At 43.7% G+C, this 20,604-nt stretch overlaps 1 pseudogene; it reads right to left on the bottom strand.

Annotated features, from left to right (window-relative positions):
• Nucleotides 1-19,594: 19,594 nt before the first annotated feature.
• Nucleotides 19,595-19,712, bottom strand: LOC126204685 (5S ribosomal RNA; annotated as a pseudogene).
• Between the last annotated feature and the right edge of the window lie 892 nt (nucleotides 19,713-20,604).

The raw sequence follows: 20,604 nt of genomic DNA, 5'->3' as shown, positions 1-20,604 counted from the left end.
TCTACCATCTAGTGAGCAAGATGTATGAGACAGGCGAAATACCCTCAGACTTCAAGAAGAATATAATAATTCTAATCCCAAAGAAAGCAGGTGTTGACAGATGTGAAAATTACCGAACTATCAGTTTAATAATTCACGGCTGCAAAATACTAACGCAAATTCTTTATAGACGAATGGAAAAACTGGTAAAAGCTGACCTCGGGGAAGATCAATTTCGATTCCGTTGAAATATTGGAACACGTGAGGCGATACTGACCCTACGACTTACCTTAGAAAATAGATTAAGTAAAGGTAAACCTACGTTTCTAGCATTTGTACACTTAGAGAAATCTTTTGACAATGTTGACTGGAATACTCTCTTTCAAATTCTGAAGGTGGCAGGAGTAAAATACAGGGAGCGAAAGGCTATATACAATTTGTACAGAAACCAGAAGACAGTTATAAGAGTCGAGGTGCAGGCTCAATGGTTGAAATGGCTCTGAGCACTATGGGACTCAACATCTTAGGTCATAAGTCCCCTAGAACTTAGAACTACTTAAACCTAACTAACCTAAGGACATCACACACACCCATGCCCGAGGCAGGATTCGAACCTGCGACCGTAGCAGTCCCGCGGTTCCGGACTGCAGCGCCAGAACCGCTAGACCACCGCGACCGGCCTCGAGGTGCAGAAAAAGGAAACAGTGGCTGGGAATGAGACAGGATTGTAGCCTATCCCTGATGTTATTCAATCTGTATATTAAGCAAGCAGTAAAGGAAACAAAAGAAAAATTCGGAGTAGGAATTAAAATCCATGGAGAAGAAATTAAAACTTTGAGGTTCGGCGATGATATTGTAATTCTGTCAGAGACAGGAAGACAGGAAGAAGGACCTGGAAGAACGGTTGAACGAAATGGATAGTGTCTTGAAAGGAGGATATAAGATGAACATCAACAAAAGCAAAACGAAAATCGGGTGATGCTGTGGGAATTAGATTAGGAAATGAGACGCTTCAAGTAGTAAATGAGTTTTGCCATTTGGGGAGCAAAATAACTGATGACGGTCGAAGCAGAGAGGATATAAAATGTAGACCGGCAATGGCAAGGAAAGCGTTACTGAAAAAGAGAAATTTGTTAACATCGAGTATAGATTTAAGTGTCAGGAGGTCTTTTCTGAAAGTATTTGTATGGAGTGTAGCCATGTATGGAAGTGAAACATGGACGATAAATAGTTTGGACAAGAAGAGAATAGAAGCTTTCGATATGTGGTGCTACAGAAGAACGCTGAAGATTAGATGGGTAGATCACATAACTAATGAGGAGGTATTGAATAGAATTACTGAGAAAAGAAATTTGTGGCACAACTTGACTAGAAGAAGGGATCAGTTGGTAGGGCATATTCTGAGGCATCAAGAGGTCACCAATGTGGTACTGGAGGGCAGCGTGGAGGGAAAAAGTCGTAGAGGGAGACCAAGAGATGAATACAGTAAACAGATTCACAAGGATGTAGGTTGCAATAGGTACTGGGAATGAAGAAGCTTGCACAGGATAGAGTAGCATGGAGAGCTGCATCAAACCAGTCTCTGGACTGAAGACTACAACAACAAACAACCTAACAAATTTTTTTTCCAAATAGTAAGTCGTCTATAGTCCAAGTCTAGTTGAAACCGCGTCCAGCCTTCTAGACCTATGCTTACACAGAGGTGAAAAAGTCATGAAACAGCAACATGCACATATACAGATGGCGGTAGTACCACTTACACAATGTGCAAAAGGACAGTGCATCGGTGGAGCAGTCATTTGTACTCAGGTGATTCAGCTGAAAATGTTTCCGAAGTGATTATAGCTGCACGACGAAAATAAACAGACTGTGAACGCGGAATAATTCCATTTCGTAAATCGTTAGAGAATTCGATATTCCGCGAGCCACAGTGTCAGGACTGTGGCGAGGATACCAAATTTCAGGCATTACCTCTCAGCACAGACAATGCAGTGGTTGACGGCCTTCTCTTAACGACCGTGAGCAGCATCGTTTGTTTAGAGTTGTCAGTGCTAACAGACGACCAACACTGTGTGAAATAACAGTGGAAATCTATATGGGAAGTACGACGAATTTATCCGTTAGGTCAGTGCAGCGAAATTTGGCGGCATAAGACTAACGCGAGTGCCTTTGCTAGCAGACCGACAGCGCCTGCAGTGCCTTCCCTTGGGTCGTGACCATATCGGCTGGATCCTAGACGACTGAAAAAATTTGGAGTGGCCAGATGAGTCCCGATTTCAGTTGGTAAGAGATGACAGCATCAGTCGAGTGCTGCGCAGACCCCACGGAGGAATGGACCCGAGGTGTCAACAAGGCACTGTGTAAGCTGGTGGTGGCTCCATAACGGTGTGGAATGAACTGGGTCCTCTAGTCCAACTGAATGATCATTGTGCGGTTACTTGGAGACCATTTGCAGACGTTCATGGACTTCATGTTCCCAAAAAAATATTTCATGTCACCAGGCGACAGTTTTTCGTGATTGGTTTGAAGAACATTAAGGACAATTTGAGCGAATGATTTGGCAACGCTGATCGCTCAGCATGAATCCTATCGATCATTCATGGAACGTAATCGGGAGACCAATTCGTGCATTAAGTCCTGCACCGATAACACTTTAGCAACTATGGACGGCTATAATGACAGCACGGCTCAATATTTTTGCGGGGGACTTCCGACGGCTTGTCGAATTCATGCTACATCTTGTTGTGGCACTACATCGTGCAAAAGGCAGTCCGATACGCTATTACGAGGAACCTCGCGACTTTTTTCACCTCATTGTAGATCACCACTTTTCCACTCTCACTCATACGAATAGGCTTGTTACGACTGTTTCACATCCAACGCAACTGATGCTGCTACATCAACTTGTAGTCTCTCAGTCACTAAACTGCTCCCAATTTCTGAGTCTGAGAACAACCGACGGGTACTCAGCAAAATATTACTGATATTACTGGTACCACATCGCCTTCTATTGCTAGTTATTAGCCTCTCGTCTTGTACAATGTGTTGCTTACTGGTATCGTTTGAAGGTTCATGTGTGAGCTGTGCTGACCCCGGCTTATGCGTTGCTTTAAAACTTAGTTGTTACTCTGTGTTTAGTTTCCTGCAGTTATTGCGGTTATGCCATGGTTCTTCCTCTTTCTACGTGTGGCAGCAGCGGTGTGTATCGATATTTGCACCATATACCATCTTTGGTCTCGTGTTTTTAGTTCCGGCTTGGCAGTATGCAGCCAGTCGGTCAGTTGGAGCGGATCAGCAAGCAAGTCTCCATGCGCGGTCTCTAGGCAAAGTCGGAGTGTGTGGGGGCTGTTCCAAGTGCTATGAGGTTCGTGGCCCACCGACCCAGGACATGAAAGTTGAGTGGTGATTTAACTAGTGAATCCACGTCTGTTCACGTTGTCCACTTGGTTGGTGGTTCGCTGTTGGCGGTATTCCTGGGAGCAACAGCGAGTGTTCGATTTGGTGAAGATTTAGCCGCCGTGTGGTGGAATTAACTATATTTGTCGGTTTGAAATTCAGATGCACCAGCGGAATTTTCTGCCTTGTGGCCGTTAGTGTTCCGGTTACCTGCCCTGGTCGCTGACGTAAATTCAGGCAGTGTCCTTTCCTCACCTGTTGTCGCTGTCCAACATGGTGTGTAGCTTTTGTCAGCTTAATGTATTTTTGGTTGTGGGTGGCTATGTCTGTAATGTTTTGGCTTTGTAATTCTTGTATACTGGTCGGTAGTTAACAAGTCGTCTTGTCGGTGGGTCCCTGACTGTCTCTCGGTTGTGCTACCGGCGGATCGCGTATAGTTGGGCCGACTTCTTATCTCACCTAAGCGGTGAGATAAGATGGATCTTACTTGTCAAGTATTACCTTTTGGAAGCTAAAGCTGTGGGCTTTCTGCCTGTCGAAAATTTATTGTAGTGTATTGTTTTTAAAAGGCAACGGCCTTGCCGCGGTGGATACACCGGTTCACGTGAGATCACCGAAGGTAAGCGATGTCGGGTGTGGTCGACACTTGGATGGGTGACTATCCGGGCCGCCATGCGATGTTGCCATTTTTCGGGGTGCACTCAGCCTCGTGATGCCAATTGAGGAGCTACTCGACCGAATAGTAGCGGCTTCGATCAAGAATACCATCTTACGACCGGGACAGCGGAGTGCTGACCCCACGCCCCTCCTATCCGCATCCTCCACCGAGGATGACACGGCGGTAGGATGCTCCCGGTAGGCCACTCGTGGCCTGACGACGGAGTGAGTGTATTGTTTTTAAAAGCATCGGCCTTCAGCTGCTTTAAGGGTCCTGCTTATCCGAGCGGTCTAAGGCGCTGCAGTCCTGGACTGTGCGGCTGGTCCCGGCGGAGGTTCGAGTCCTCCCTCGGGCATGGGTGTGTGTGTTTGTCCATAGGATAATTTAGGTTAAGAAGTGTGTAAGCATAGGGACTGATGACCTTAGCAGTTAAGTCTCATAAGATCTCACACACATCTGAATATTTTTTCCTGCTTATCAAGTATTACGTTTTGGAAGATAAAGCTGTGTGCCTACTGCCTGTTGAAAATTTATCATAGTTGTATTGTTCTTAAAATGATAAGCCTTCAGCAGCTTTAAAATTTTGGATTCTTACTTATCAAGTCTTACATCACTTGGGCTTAAATACTATTTAAGGTTAAAAACTTTGGGCCTTCTGCCTTGGAAAATTGGTTGCAGTTTTTTTAAAACAAAGGCCCTCAGCCGTTTTGGAGTTTCTTATTGGTCGTAAAGTTTGGGCCTTCAGCCTATTGAAAAGTTATTGTAGTTATGTTGTTTTAAATTTATCGGCCTTCAGCCGCTTTTAAAAAACTTAATCTATCTGACTAGTCAAGTCTTACACCGCTTGGCCTTAAATACTATTTAAGGTTAAAGCCTAGAGCCTTCTGTCTCAATATATATATATATATATATATATATATATATATATATATATATATATATATATATATATATATATATATACAGCAGTTGTATATAATTCATGGGTCTTCAGCGGTTTTAGAATTAAAGACGTTTTCTGTTGTGTTATGTTTGGAGTGTAACTGACAGCCGCTCATTCTGGCCCCCTTCCACAATTCCTACTACTTGTCCTGTCCTGCGGGTTTAGCTGGGCTTCTCAATGTGGAAAACAAAATAAATGTCTACAGTTGCCACGTTCATGATGGAGTGACCCGTGAAGATTTGGACAATAACTCAGAGTCGAGGAGATATCACGCTCACATCACGTATCAACATCGCTAGTCCTGATAGTGGTTGCAGATCGCCGAGAAAATTTCTGCAGGCATATCACATCCATCTAAGACCACACATTGATGATTAAATACCGTAGAATTACCAGATTTCGAGCATGCTGGTTGCTACTTTTCAGCGTTTGTTCCAAAGAGTCCCAGGCATTTCGTATGGATTTAAGATCAGGCGATTTTAGCAGGCCAGTGGCAGTGCGATAAGGTATTTCAGTGTCTATCAAACCAGGAATGTATGCGTACAGCCTTATGAAAATGTTGAAAGACGAAAGTGTCCGTAACATATCCATCATGAAGATATAGAAGAAGGGGCTACACTTGACCATCAGCAACGATGAAATATTTTTGTGAGGTGGCATTTCACAGTTATAATAAGTTCCATGAAAGACACTGAACAGTACCAGAAGCTAGTACCAACTTAATAAAGTTTCTGTTAGCAGCTGATGGTGTAGCTACACATGTTGCTAAAAAAAAGTATTCCATATTTTGACAGATAATGGCATGGACCAAAACGGGACAAAAATGTCCAGTAGATATGGGATACCAAAAGCGTACATCTTAGCTACGATGAAACACATCTCTCTGCCTTTACACAGCTCTTGCCTATTACAAACGATGAGAAAATTTGTTAAAGAAATGAGGACACTTTCCTTTGTTATTGTCTTGGATACACCATTCAGTAAACATCCGTTAGGGTCGTTACTGTTAACAGATTTCACATTTCTGAGGAAGTGCAGCGCATACATTAGTCCTGTTGTGGTGGACGACACTCGAGATAGCCTATGTCCAATTGGCGCGTTTCATCGTCAAAATCCCAAGTTGGTTGGAAATTCCTGTCCATAATGCTCCAGACGTTCTCACAAGGGGAGAGATCCGGCGACCTTGCTGCCAAGGTACGGTTTAACGAGCAGGAAAAGCCAGAGAACTCTCGCCAAGTGCGGGTGGGCATAATCTTGCTGAAATGTAAACGCAGGATGCCTAGCCATGATAGGTAGCAAAACAGGGCGTAGAATACCATCGAAATTTGCTGTAAGAGTGCCACGGATGATAACGAAAGTGGTCCTGCTAGGAAAAGAAATGGCACTCCCATCACACCTGGTTGCCGCGCCGTATGGCGAGAGACAGTAGACTGGCATCTCAGTACTGTCCGGTGCGTCTCAGACATTTCTTCGGCTTGGAATCTCATTGACTGGAGTAGAATTGTCTTCAGTGATAAGTCCCGCTCACAGAGGAGCCCCGGTGACCAGCGAACACGAATCTGGGGACGCCATAGGCAACGATAGGATACCAACCTGCCTGTCGCCCGACCTCTTTTGGTTGTCATCCGTAGCACCCACACAGCGGTACGTCGACGACATTCTACGTCCAGTTTTGTTGTCCTTCGTGGCAAGCCAGCCTGGGCTTGCATTTCAGCAAAATACTGCCCGCCCACACACGGCGAGAGTTTCTACTGCTTGTTTCGTGCATGCCAAATCCTACCTTGGCCTGAAAGATCACCGAATTCTTCCAAATTGAGAACGTTTGGAGCGTTATGTGCATTGCCCGCCAACTAAAACAGGATTTTGACGATTCTGACGCGCCCGTTGGACAGAATTTGCCATGTTAACCCTCCGGAGGACACCCAATAACTATGTCAATTAGTGCCAAGAGGAATAACTGCCTGGATAAGGGTCAGATGAGAATCATTGAGTTATTGACTTCCTCAACTTGTGAAGCACTTTCTCTTGAATAAATCCCACAGTTTCTCTGAAACTGTAATCATTTGTTTGTCTGTTGCAATTTTCTGCTTTGTTTATTTTCGTGAACTGGAACTGGACTAAACGGAGCTGCTTTTCTTTACTCTCGTTTATCTTTGTTTTTTACCTAAACAATACAAGTGGTGTAATTACGGAAATGCTATCTGATAGATAAGTCACTAAAACTGAAACTGTATTTTTAACTAAGAACGTAATTGGAAATCCCAAAATGTAAACTAAATAAGCTGTCCTGTGTAACTGTACTATGCGGTACAGTGTCCAATGCTACAAAACGTGACGTCACGATAAGTGACTTGAAATTCCAACACACGAAGTTAAAGGATGAAGAAGCTTCGTAAAATAAGTAATTGAATTTTGAAATGATGAGTCACTAAAGTGTTTCCCTAAAAATGTCCTGTGAATGAACCTACGCAGTCTGAACACAGAATAATGCACACGCAATTGTAACGATCAACTTCTAAAACAAAATCGTCTGCATAAGATATTAAATCTGAACTGCACTTTAACGATATTGGCCTGATAATTAATTTTGAAAACAAAGCTAACTGAACGATCTATATGTAACCTAACTGTACTGTGAAACTGGCCCTAACAAATTTCATATAGCTTAGGTATGGTAAAGAAAGCTTGGTGCTGTTCGACGTGATAGGAATAAAATATGCAGCGCAGCAGCAAGCAAGCTAAAAGGAAAGAAAAGCCTTGCTTTAATCACCGTGTTCCGCAAAGTGCAATGCGGCGACACAAATCTTCAGAAAAATTAAATTCTTTTTTGAGGACACGTTGCTGAAATGTAAACTTGTTAAATGAGTAGAGAAAAATTGACCTTTAAAAACTTCATTGCATAAACAAACTCATTGTCTGACTATAAAAATCATTTTTATATAAAATTTTACTCTGTAAAGCTATTTACTGAAATGGCAAATGAATAGTAAAATCCATAACTTCTGACTACAAGGCATGTGAATAGTCTGTTTGTTTCACATACAACTTGAAACATTATATATACGTGCAGTATGTCGTGCTGGATATATGATGGCGGATAAATTCTGAAAGGCGTGAAATGAGCAATAAAGTGATTCCTCACCTGATGTTTGACTTTTATCACTGCGACCCAGACTACTTGAGTGGAGAACTGCTGATTCTTATAATAATGGTCTCCTGTCTCCTGCATGACTTTATGTCACATTTATTTATTATAATTAAAACATTCTCAAAAATCTTAGTCTCCCTGGGACCGATATCTTCCACTATTAATATCGATAAAAGGCAAAAATATTCGAAATACACGATTCCAGGAATGGATGAACTGTCTACATACATAACTTAATTTCTTCAGACCCCTCAGTGTGCGAGTTCTATTCGCATCTGGCCACTTTTTTTACATTTGTTTTACTGTACGCATTACACATCGAAAGTCACGAACCAAGTACATTCATTTCTGCACTTTTGTTTTCATTGCTACCATAGTTTAAATTTGAGTAGCACACTTGTAAGCCGTGGCGAATGGAATCAGTATTTTACCAGTAATAATAGCTACTAACAACAGACCGATCACTGAATCAACGCTAATCCTGTTGTACGAAAATCTGTTTATAGTGTGGTGTCTTTGCAAAGTCGAAGCACTTTTAATTTAGCTCAAACTGCAGCATATGAAAATAATCCTTCGTCCACTAAGAGTAGTGTTAGAACCCAGGTCATTTTTCAAAATCTGAAAAATAGTTAACATCAAATGGCAAATTACTGCTACCTCTGGATGCACATAAAAAACAATGCATAGAAGAGGAAAGTTGACCTTTAGCGCTAGTAAACTAAACAGATTTTCAAAATGGAGTTTTTACTATGTATGAATCTAAACATTAACAAGCACTTTGTTTTACATGTTTCGACTCATGATACTGAGACGTGATCTTTTAACATGAAGACCATTCAAAATTTGAGTGTGGCACGTCAACTAATGGAGAGACCCATATTGTAAATTAATGGGAGAGACAGAAAAGCAAATAAATGGATTAGGGAACAGATCAGAATTGGAGAAAACTTTGATAGTGACGAATAACAGATGGAAGTTGGGTGTACAGTAGCCAGGGAGGTGCGTGGTGTATGACCTGGAGAAGATCTTTTCTGAATTCTAAGAAATTAGGAAAGACTGAGTTTGGAAGGTTGGAACTAGCAGTCAACATTATGAGACATGGAAAAAAAAACACTGATTCGTATCGCTGAAGATCGCAATGCACAGAAATATATAGAGGAGGATTTAATCCAAAAGTGGAAATCAAATCGCTGCTGATAATGATGATGTGTTATGTAGCCTGTAAAAGGTACAAGTGGAGATATTTTTATATGTGGTACCTTAATATGTACACACATCAGTGTGCTGGTTGTTTTTCTCTGCAACAAACAGTCTTCCCACAGACAAGTCACAAACTTTACGGCCTAATGTTTCCCATATGGTCGAAACTGCACCTCCAACTGGATAACACCTATCAGTATAGACTACCGTTTTGCGTCTATATGTCCGCACTGACCTATTGCCCAGGGAAAAATAAGCGTTAATGGTTTGCTCTCGCCACGTGAACCTGGAGATACAAACCAACCTAAAAACATACTACTTGTAATAGCTGTAATTATTAATCCTCAAATGACGTAAATACGAGGGTCACTCCAAAAGAAATGCACACTATTTTTTTAAATCCATCTTTTAGTCTACATGTTTGAAAGATTTTAAAGTGTTTAGATACATCTTTAAGAACAATATTTTCATTTCTCCACATAATTTCCATCCCTCTGAACTGCCTTACGCCATCTTGGAACCAGCGCCTGTATACCCGGACGCTAAAATTCTGGACCAACCTGTTGGAGCCACTGTTTGGCGGCGTGCACAAGGCAGTCAAATGGCTCTGAGCACTATGGGACTCAACTGCTGAGGTCATTAGTCCCCTAGAACTTAGAACTAGTTAAACCTAACTAACCTAAGGACATCACAAACATCCATGCCCGAGGCAGGATTCGAACCTGCGACCGTAGCGGTCTTGCGGTTCCACACAAGGCAGTCATCATCTTCAAACCTTGTTCCACGAAGAGAGTCTTTCAGTTTGCCAAAGAGATGATAGTCACATGGAGCCAGGTCAAGACTGTAAGGTGGGTGTTTCAGTGTTGTCCATCCGAGTTTTGTGATCGCTTCCATGGTTTTTTGACTGACATGTGGCCGTGCATTGTCGTGCAACACCAAAACATCCTGCTTTTGCCGATGTGGTCAAACACGACTCAGCCGAGCTTGGTGTTTCTTCAGTGTCGTCACATATGCATCAGAATGTATTGTGGTTCCATTTGGCACGATGTCCACAAGCTAGAGTCCTCCGGAATCGAAAAACACCGTAGCCATAACTTTCCCAGTAGAAGGTGTGGTTTCGAATTTTTTTTTTTTTTCTTGGGTGAATTTGCATGATGTCACTCCATTGATTGCCTCTTCGTCTCTGGTGAAAAATGATGTAGCCATGTTTCATCACCTGTCACAATTCTTCCAAGAAATTCGTCTCCACCATTCTCGTACTGTTCCAAAAGTTCGCTGCATACCGTTTTTCTTGTTTCTTTGTGTGCCACTGTCAACATCCTGGGAACCCACCTGGCATAAACTTTTTTTTTAACGCCAACACTTTCAGTATTCTGCAAACACTTCCTTCCCCTATCCCAACGTAGAGTGACAATTCGTTCACTGTGACGTGTCTGTCAGCAGTCACCAATTCATAAAACTCTGTGCACATTGTCTGGAGTGTGTGCAGTGCGAGGCCTGCCGCTCCGAGGACAATCCTCAATATTGCCGTGCCAGCTTTCATCACGTAATTTACTTGCCCACCGATTAACTGTACTGCGCTCGACAGAAGCATCTCCATACCTTTTTCAACCTCTTGTGGATGTTTCCCTCCGTCTCGTTTTTACAGCACAGGAATTCTATGACAGCACATTGCTTCTGACGAACGTCAAGTGTAGCAGCCATCTTGAAGACATGCTGTGACGGCACCACTCACGGGAACAGGTTGAACTAAGTTTGAAAACAAGCGGGAAGAATGTATCTACACACTTTAAAACTTTGACACATGCAGAATGAAAACTGTGTTTTTTACAAAAATTGTGTGCATTTCTTTTGGAGTGACCCTTGTACTGATGGAATGTTGAAACTTCCTGGCAGATTAAAACTGTGTGCCCGACGGAGACTCGAACTCGGGACCTTTGCCTTTCGCGGGCAAGTGTTCTACCAACAGAGGCTACCGAAGCACGACTCGCGTCCGCTCCTCACAGTTTTACTTCTGCCAGTGTCTCGTCTCCTACCTTCCAAAATCTTGAAAATCTCATTCTGATGGAATGTTGTTTGGTACATTGTCGTCAGTCAACAACAGAAATACACCCATTTGTACCTGTTACAACCTTATATTAAAATCTACTGAAATTTTGATAGCCGGCCGGAGTGGCCGTGCGGTTCTGGGCGCTACAGTCCGGAACGGAAGGACCGCTACGGTCGCAGGTTCGAATCCTGCCTCGGGCATGGATGTGTGTGATGTCCTTAGGTTAGTTAGGTTTAATTAGTTCTAAGTTCTAGGCGACTGATGACCTCAGAAGTTAAGTCGCATAGTGCTCAGAGCCAAATTTTGATAGCGGAGATGATTTTTAACAAATTAATTTTCTGTGCTCACAAAATCTTCATCGAACGGATTTTGTTTTTACCCCTCAGAAGTTTTCATTTCATCCTGAGGTTGCAAACCACTGATCTACGTCCTCTGCTCTTGCGGCATGTTTCTTGGCTGCGAGTGACACGCCATTCCTTGTGGGCGCCAACAAATTGGGCAGCTTCGTTCACGGTGAGGTCATAGGTGTTAGAGCGATGTCTCCAGTGGGTGATAAATTTCTTGTGTGGCGTGTATATCTCCCACGAGCTAGACGCCTCCGCCGTTCGCACCTAGAAGGCAGAGGTTCTGCAGAATATGCGGGTCCGCTGTGTAATCACTACGGTAGAGAGGGTTTGTTGTGAATCAGAGAGCACAGGGAGGAGCCGTGACGCAGGTGGCTGTTACCCCGCCCTGGAGGAGCCGGTCTGCCGGAGGAAGCCATCGACCTCGCAGCGCCGGCGGTCGGCGGCGGCCAGCGCCGCATTTGCATAAGGAGAGACCTGCCGACACTCGTTTGCATCGCTCCTCGCAGGCCCCCCGGCGCAGATGTCTCCGCAACGGTCGCTGGAATTCTGCTCGTCCCACACGCCGATTCTGACAACTTCCTGGAATCCGGAGCTGGAGCTCAAAGACATTGCCTTTCGTGTCCACATACCTACTCCAGCCTCCGTAAGGACTGGGCAAGGAGTAATACTAAAGGACCATACAAAAGGAAGATAAAGTAGCTACTTTCGTAGCAGATGACAAGTGCCCACTTGTTCGGCCGTAAATAGTGACTACATTTGTCAGTTACTTCCTGTCTCCTGTTTGTGTAATTTTACGTCATGTGGTATCCAGCAATGATACCTATTTGTACTCACAGATTATTAAGAGTTTAACGCACTGATTGCGTGTTCAGAAGTTCTCTTTAGTGAAACGTGCCATGTGAGAGGTACCAAGCAATGCCTTCTACAGATAACACAGAGATGATCTTCCTTTTTTTCCGAGGCACAAGTCTTCTGACTGGATCCCACGAATTTCACTCTTATGCGAATCTCTTCATCTCATCGCTTCGCGCCGGCCGGAGTGGCCGAGTGGTTGTAAGCGCTACAGTCTGGAACCGCGCAACTTTACGGTCGCAGGTTCGAATCCTGCCTCGGGCATGGATGTGTGTGATGTCCTTAGGTTAGTTAGGTTTAAGTAGTTTTAAGTTCTAGGGGACTGATGGCCACAGCAGTTAAGTCCCATAGTGCTCAGAGCCATTTTTTTTCAGCGTATCGCTTGCACACTGTGTACTCAATTATTTGCTGAATGTATTCTGTCTTCTGTCTTCCTCTACAGTTTTTACTCTGTACAGCTCCATCTAATACCATGGACGTTATTCTCTGACGTCTTAACACATGTTCCGTCATCCTCTCTCTTCTCATTGTGAGTGTCTTCCGTATGCACTTTCTTTGCCTACTCTGCAGAGAACCTCTTCATTCTTTATCTTACAGCTTCGTTTTATTTTCAGCATCCTCATACAGCACCATATCTCATACTCTCGACGCCCTTCTCTTCCAGTTTTCCCGAAGTCAGTGATTCACTGCCATTCAACGCTGTGTCCCAAACGTAAAAGCTGTGGTAACTTCCTGAGATTCCTATGTTTGGTGCTAGCAGACTTCTCTTGGCCAAGAATGCTCTCATTTTCTGTGCTTATCCGCTTTTAATGTTCTCCTTGCTTCGTACGCCTTATGCTATTTTGATTCTAAGGTAGCACAATTCCTTCAGTTCATGTACTTTGTGGTCCTCAATGTCATCAGTGAATCTTATCAGCCAGCCGCTGCGGCCGAGCGGTTCTAGGCACTTCACTCTCGAACCGCGCTGCTGCTGCGGTCGCAGGTTTTAATCCTGCCTCGGGCATTGGTCTGTGTCTTGTTCTTAGGTGAGTTAGGTTTAAGTAGTTCTAAGTCTAGGGGACTCATGACCTCAGATGTTAAGTCCCATAGTACTTGGAGCCATTTGAACCATTTGAAGATAGAGATGTTACGCAGTGAATAACTGTCCAACAGAATTTTTAACTCTGAAAAGATGATCAAGAGGTCTAACCAGAAGAGAAAGATAGCAGCAGGCTTATAAATTGAAAATAAGTAACTAACTTAACTATCTTCCTCGAGTGTTGCAACTGTGTACATCAATATTCCTCTCAAATTTCACATATGCAGGATCATCAGTAGTTCAAAAATGGTTCAAATGGCTCTGAGCACAATGGGACTTAACATTTGAGGTCATCAATCCCCTAGAACTTAGAACTACTTAAACCTAACTATCCTAAGGACAACACACACATCCACACCCGAGGCAGGATTCGAACCTGCGACCGTGGCGGTCGCGTGGTTCCAGACAGAACCGCTCGGCCACACCGGCCGGCCGATCAGTAGTTAATAGCGCATACCGACACAGGTGAAAACCCTTCCACATCTGTCAGCTCTAGTCAGTCGTACTTCCGCTGGGAATGGGGAAGAGGGAATGGAGGAGAGGTAGTAGAGAAGGGAGAAGGTGTGGAACTGGAGACCGGTGTGTTAAACATTTGTGAATGGTAAAAGTAACATTCAAAAGTATTCCAATTTTTTTTTTTTTTATAATCAGAACATGTTTATCACTCTTTATAGCTTAAAATTTGCTTCAGGTTGCTGTCTTGGTTCATGTAGAAGACATAGTCATGTGATATCGCATGAATAGTTTTGATACAGCTTTTACATTTTAGTAATAAAGGTCTAATAACTATCTGTATTTAGATTTATTTACCTACTTGGCGAACTCTACATCTTCAAGGTTTACAAGTCACAATAGAGCTTCTGCGTCGTTGGAAGACAAATACAGGGTGGCAATTATTGAACTATATGAAAAAAAATGTAAATTGCTTACAAACTACGGCGTGAATATACTGTATTCAACATGTAAACGTCACTATAGATATTTAGATTTAGTTAATGACATGTTCGATATTGGCGTTGATGCGACGCAAACGAATAGCAAAATTCTGCATGACCCGCTCAAGTGTCGGAACATCGGTGCTGTCGATGACCTCCTGAATGGCTGCCTTCAGCTCAGCAATGGTTTTGGGGTTATTGCTGTACACCTTGTCTTTAATATAGTCCCACAAAAAGGAGTCGCATGTGTTCAGACCCGGAGAATATGGTGGCCAATTGAGGCCCACGCCAGTGGCCTCTGCGTACCCCGGAGCAGAATGCGGTCCCCAAAGTGCTTCTCCTGGACATCACTCTCCTGCTTCGAAGGGGTCGAGTTCCGTATTGCATGAACCATATATCGTCGAACTCAGGGTCACTTTGGATAATAAGGATGAAATCATCTTCCAAAACCTTCACGTACAGTTCGGTAACCGTGCCATCAAGGAATATCGTACCGATTATTCCGTGACTGGACATTGCACACCACACTGTCACCAGTTGAGGGTGAAGAGACTTCTAGATCGCGAAATGCGGATACTCAGTACCCCAAATGCGTCAGTTTTCTTATTGACGAATCCATTCAAATAAAAGTGGGCTTCGTCGCTCAACCAAACCGTACTGTGCATACTAATTTCCATCATGCCCCGCGGCCAACGGTGCACTTTGAACGTCCTAACGCAAACGGTTCAATTACTTATTGGACGCCCCTCGTACATCGACGCCGACATCCTAAGTTGTCTACCTCTCGCAGCCATATTACGCGGTATAAGAACAGTAATTATAAAAAAGTAACCGACGGGCTACGGAGACGGGTGTCACACCCTTTCAATAACTGGTTTCAAAGCTGAGATGAGTGACTGCTGTCAGTGAATGTTGGACCATCTCAGACTGTTCCCGGGCGAAAACTGAAAAGCGAACGGCATACAAGGGTCATTTGGGGACGAGTACGTCGCAGAAGGCCACTGTCCACAGCGTCACAGAAAGCTGCACTTCTTCAATAGTCCTTACAACGCAGACTGGAGACGTGTAGTGTGGTCTGACTAGCTGCTATGTTTTCATACAATGCAGAGCGTCGAGTCTATCGACATCTCATGCTGACGTTCAACGTACAGTGAGTGAGTGAGTGAGTGAGTGTGTGTGTGTGTGTGTGTGTGTGTGTGTGTGTGTGTGTGGGTGGCTGACTCATGGGGAGTCCATGTCGGAGGATGTTCTGTGATGTTTTGGGAGTGACTCACACATTCAGGTTATGGTGAAATGAACCAGTATGATTATTTCAACACTCTCGATGACCTCTCGTCTGCTTCTTCATGATGAGTGTGCTGTGGGCACATGTTGCAAGATGACAACACTCATGTTCGCAGGGCTACATACAAACGTTCCTTGTTTGACGAACACTGCTGCCCACTGTCGCACGTCGACGGAGTGCTAGATCGCCCGATATTGATCGCTTAGAAAATTTCTGGGACTATTTGGAGCAGCGGGTGAAACGTAGGAGGGAACAGCCCCGCAGTCTGGTAATGTTACAGGGATATGGAATACCTGGAGAAACTTCTGGTCCCCACACTGAGGCCGTTACCAAGGGTACGTTCGGACTTACAGGGTATTATCGTCATGTCTCCTGCGGTGACAAAAGTTTTGTGCAATGTGCTCACTACATTGTCCAGTCACATTAATGTGACAATCTGTCAATAGCCTGAATAACCAACTTTTGAAGTGTGAGTGGCTGCAAGACGTCACGAACAGAGTGCGTCAGGTTCTGGAAGGTACCGACAGGTATGTGGAGCCATTCTAACTTCAGTGCCGGGGCCAGCTGCACCAGGTTTCTCAGATGAGGATCCATGACGCGAATAGCCCTATCGAAGTGGTCCGACAGATTCTCGACTGGGTTTAAATCTGAGGAGTTTGGAGACCAGCTGATGATGGTAATCCCATCCCAATGCTCTTCGAACCACGTGTTGTGTGGCATGTTGTTGTGACCTAGTGATAGATTTCCATTGTGCAGAGGAAAATCAGATTGCATGTAGGGGTGGACATGGTCCCCAAGCAAAGATACGTACCTCAATCGATACGTTTCCTCCGAGAACGACGAAATCGCCCAGTAAATGCCAGGAAAACATTCCCCATATCACAAGGCTCCCGCTGCCCACTTGAACGCTTCCGAAGATTAATACAGGATGTCTGCTTTCAGACATTTCGCGTCGTACACGTCAACGGCCACATGTCCAATAGAGCATAAAACGTGACTTATCTGGAAAGCCCGTCTGTCACCAGTGGACGTCCAGTTGGGGAACTAGCAGCTTTCGTCGCCGATTAACAGCAGTCAGCATGGGTGCATGAACCAGGCACCTGCTGCAGAGGCTCACAGGGAGCAACTTTCGCGGAACGTTCTTTGAGGAGACACTGTTGGTAGCCCCTTGGTTCATCTGGGCGATCATTTGCTCAACAGTTGCACGTCTATTCGGCCATACACATCTCCGCAGCTGTCCTTGACCACTTGTCATCTGTGTCCCGTGGTGCAACACAGTCGCCTCGGCGCCAGTTTTGGATGGCGCCATTTTGCCATTTATGGCATACTTTCACGACGTTGGCACACGAACCGTTCTACAAACTAAGCCATTTCGTTAATGCTTCTACTTTGCCCCGAAAGCCAATGAGCATACCCATTTGGACATCAAACAATCGACAACGACTGTACTGTTTTCCGCATCTCCCCGATACACTTTATATAACCTCCACTACCTGTGCTGCCAACTGCCAGCTGCCGTTTGTGAGTCGTTGTTACACGTTGACGTAGAACATAGGCGGTGGTCGCATTAGTGTGACAGGACCGTATATATTGGAAGAAGAGTGATTGCTGTAAATGACTTAACTATTTTCTGACAACTACAAATCCCGATGTAAATTATAATCAAACAAAACAGCGAACAATTCTTATGTAAGTAGTCTTCGAAAAAATACTGACTAGTTGTCTTTAGGAAGAAGAAAAGTAGATAAGAAAACCATGAAACAGGAGCTTACAGTTGGTGAGATTCTTTGCACCAAAGGTTATTGAACTACAGTCCATTGAAAGTCCGTCTATTCATTAAGCTTGTAACAGGATGTGAGTTTGTAAGATGTTCTACAACATCCAGCTTGCGGCTTTTTTATTCTGCTCGTAGGACCTTTGAGCTATTTTCTGTGTTATCTACAATGTGTCCAGTTTCAAGCAAACGAGCAGATATTGCATATTCAATTGGTTGTTAAAGATATAAAACTGAGAGGTGCCCATCAAACTTCGTTGCGAAAGGTTCCTGCCACTTTGACCAACACTGAAATGAAAAAACTATTAGTTTCGGCAGCTAATTTTATACACTCTTATATGTGATAGTCTGTTACGTTATTTAATTTATTGAATGACAATTTATTCTTTGTATAATTCTGATGCTTATCTAGAACTATTTTCTCTCTGCCGAAGAATGTGCGCTGATTTGAAACTACCTGACACATAAAATTCTGTCTTGGGCTTGGACTAGAATCTGGGACTTCGGTAGAGCACTTGCCCGCAAAAGGCAGTGGTCCAGGATTCAAGTCCCTGTCCAGTGCACAGTTTTAGTCTAATATTTATAGAAAATTAATAGAAATTCTTAGTTATTTGCTATGACAAATTGACATTGTATTCCAGACTGCAGTTAATGTTAGAGGCGTATAAACTAGTAAAAACTGTGTCATTATTTCCTTATTTGTGTGCAGTTGTCTCATGCCTTATTGCAGATACATTTAATAATGTTAAAGCTTTAATTTTTAAAAGTTAACTTCACTAGAGGGTGCCGAAAATCCTCGAATAGAACTTCCAAATGCTGAAGTTTCAGTTTTCATCCTCAAATACACAGAGGTATTATAAAATGACTGAAGGACTTTTATTCACAAAATATATGTCCCTATTAATGTTTAATCAAGATAGCTCTAAAGCGCTGGACACGAATTCCAGATTGGATCCTTCTCGAAGGCGACAGCTAACTACGTCCTCCCTCGATTCCTCAATTAGGCAATAAGGCACGTCTCAAAAGGGAAAAACGCCGCAAACAGATGAAATATTAAAATCAACAGAAATGTCCTAGTTTCAAAATGAGTGTATTTCCAAATCGAGACTTTGTACTCGTATTTAAATGTGCACACTTACGCTACTGAAATTAAAGTGATATCAAAAGTCAGCTGCTGAAAATAGCTGGATAAAGAAAATTCTGCTACACAGAGAACTGTATGGAGAACCCTATTATTCATAAATCACACTACCTTGTATGAACTTTTCGCTCAGTAAGTACAATGCAGCACGTGTCTAACTCTTGACAGTCGTTCCATTTCGCATAGCTTTATTTGCTATAAGGCGATGACTTCATCCCATCCTGCGAGCTTCAGAGAATAAACAAGCCTTTATTCACTGCCTGTATCTGTCAAAGGTACATGTCATTTGTATGCTGGATGTCTTAAGGCTTAGACGCTCCTGCCTAGTTGGCTTCGAGTGTTGGCACGAAAGGCCACTTCGAAGATACTACTGTACCTACTCGAGAGAGCATCACATACGTATTGTACCTGTAACACATATTCGGTTAAGGTTCTACAGAAAAATAATAGATGGAGAGTGACCGAGCTACATTATTCCTATTTGGATCTGCATATACCCACATATGGGCGTTTTCGTTAACTTAGGTTTCAACAACGATATGAACGCCCAAGAACGTGTCAGCCGCAAAATATATTTTACTTCTACATCTGACTAACTAACTCCGTCCGAACAGGTTACGAAGGCCGAACGGTAACGACCGACCGCCGTGTCATCCTCAGCCCACAGGCGTCATGGGATGCGGAAATGGAGGGGCATGTGGACAGCACACCGCTCTCCCGGCTGTATGTCAGTTTACGAGACCGGAGCCGCTACTTCTCAATCAAGAAGCTCCTCAATTTGCCGCACAATGGCTGAGTGCAACCCGCTTGCCAACAGCGCTCGGCAGGCCGGATGGTCACCCATCCAAGTGCTAGCCTAGCCCGAGAGCGCTTAACTTCGGTGATCTGATGGGAACCGGCGTTACCTCCGTGGCAAAGCCGTTGGCCTACTTCTACGACTGCTCTCTGTAATTCTATGTACGATTGGTTAAAGACAATACCTTTTATAGTAGTATATAAACCGCTGAGGAAAGGTATGCACCACATACATATCTACAAAAATGTATGTACGTCTATTCATGTGCAGTAGTAATGGAGAGAATAAGTCTTGTAGAAATAATAAATTCTGTGAGGCATGGTTTGTGAGTAATAACATCCCTGAAACGGTCTGGAGTGCCCAGAGTCCCAACCTGAATCCAATGAAACGCCTTGGGGGGAATTAGAATGCCGACATCGCTCCAGATCGCAACGTCCAACATCAATTCCTGAGAAAGAATGGGCTGCTGTTCCTCCAAAGACATTCGCAAACCTCATCCAGAGTGTCAGTAGTACAGTTCAAATCGTCATAAAGGCGAAGTGAGGACACACTCCTTATTTACACTGAAGCGCCAAAAAACTGATATAGGCATGTACATTCAAATACAGAGATATGTAAAGAGGCAGAATACGGCGCTGCGGTCGGCAACGCCTATATAAGACAACAAATGTCTGGCGCAGTTGTTAGATCGGTTACTGCTGCTGCAATACCAGGTTATCAAGATTTAGGTGAGTCTGAACGTGGTGTTATAGTTGCCGCACGAGCGATGGGACACAACATCTCAGGGGTAGCGATGAATTTGGGATTTTCCCGTACGACCATTTCCCGAGTGTACCGTAAATATCAGGAATCCGGTAAAATATCAAATCTCCGACATTGCTGCGGCTGAAGAAAGATCCTGCAAGAGCGGGACCAATGAAGACAATAATCGTTCAACGTGACAGAAGTGCAACCCCTGCGCTGCAGATTTCAATGCTGGGCCATCAACAACTGTCAGGGAGCGATCCATTCAACGAAACATC

The sequence above is a fragment of the Schistocerca nitens genome, chromosome 9, assembly GCF_023898315.1.
Source record: "Schistocerca nitens isolate TAMUIC-IGC-003100 chromosome 9, iqSchNite1.1, whole genome shotgun sequence".
Taxonomy (NCBI): Eukaryota; Metazoa; Arthropoda; class Insecta; order Orthoptera; family Acrididae; genus Schistocerca; species Schistocerca nitens.
This window is presented reverse-complemented; position numbering and strand designations above follow the sequence as displayed.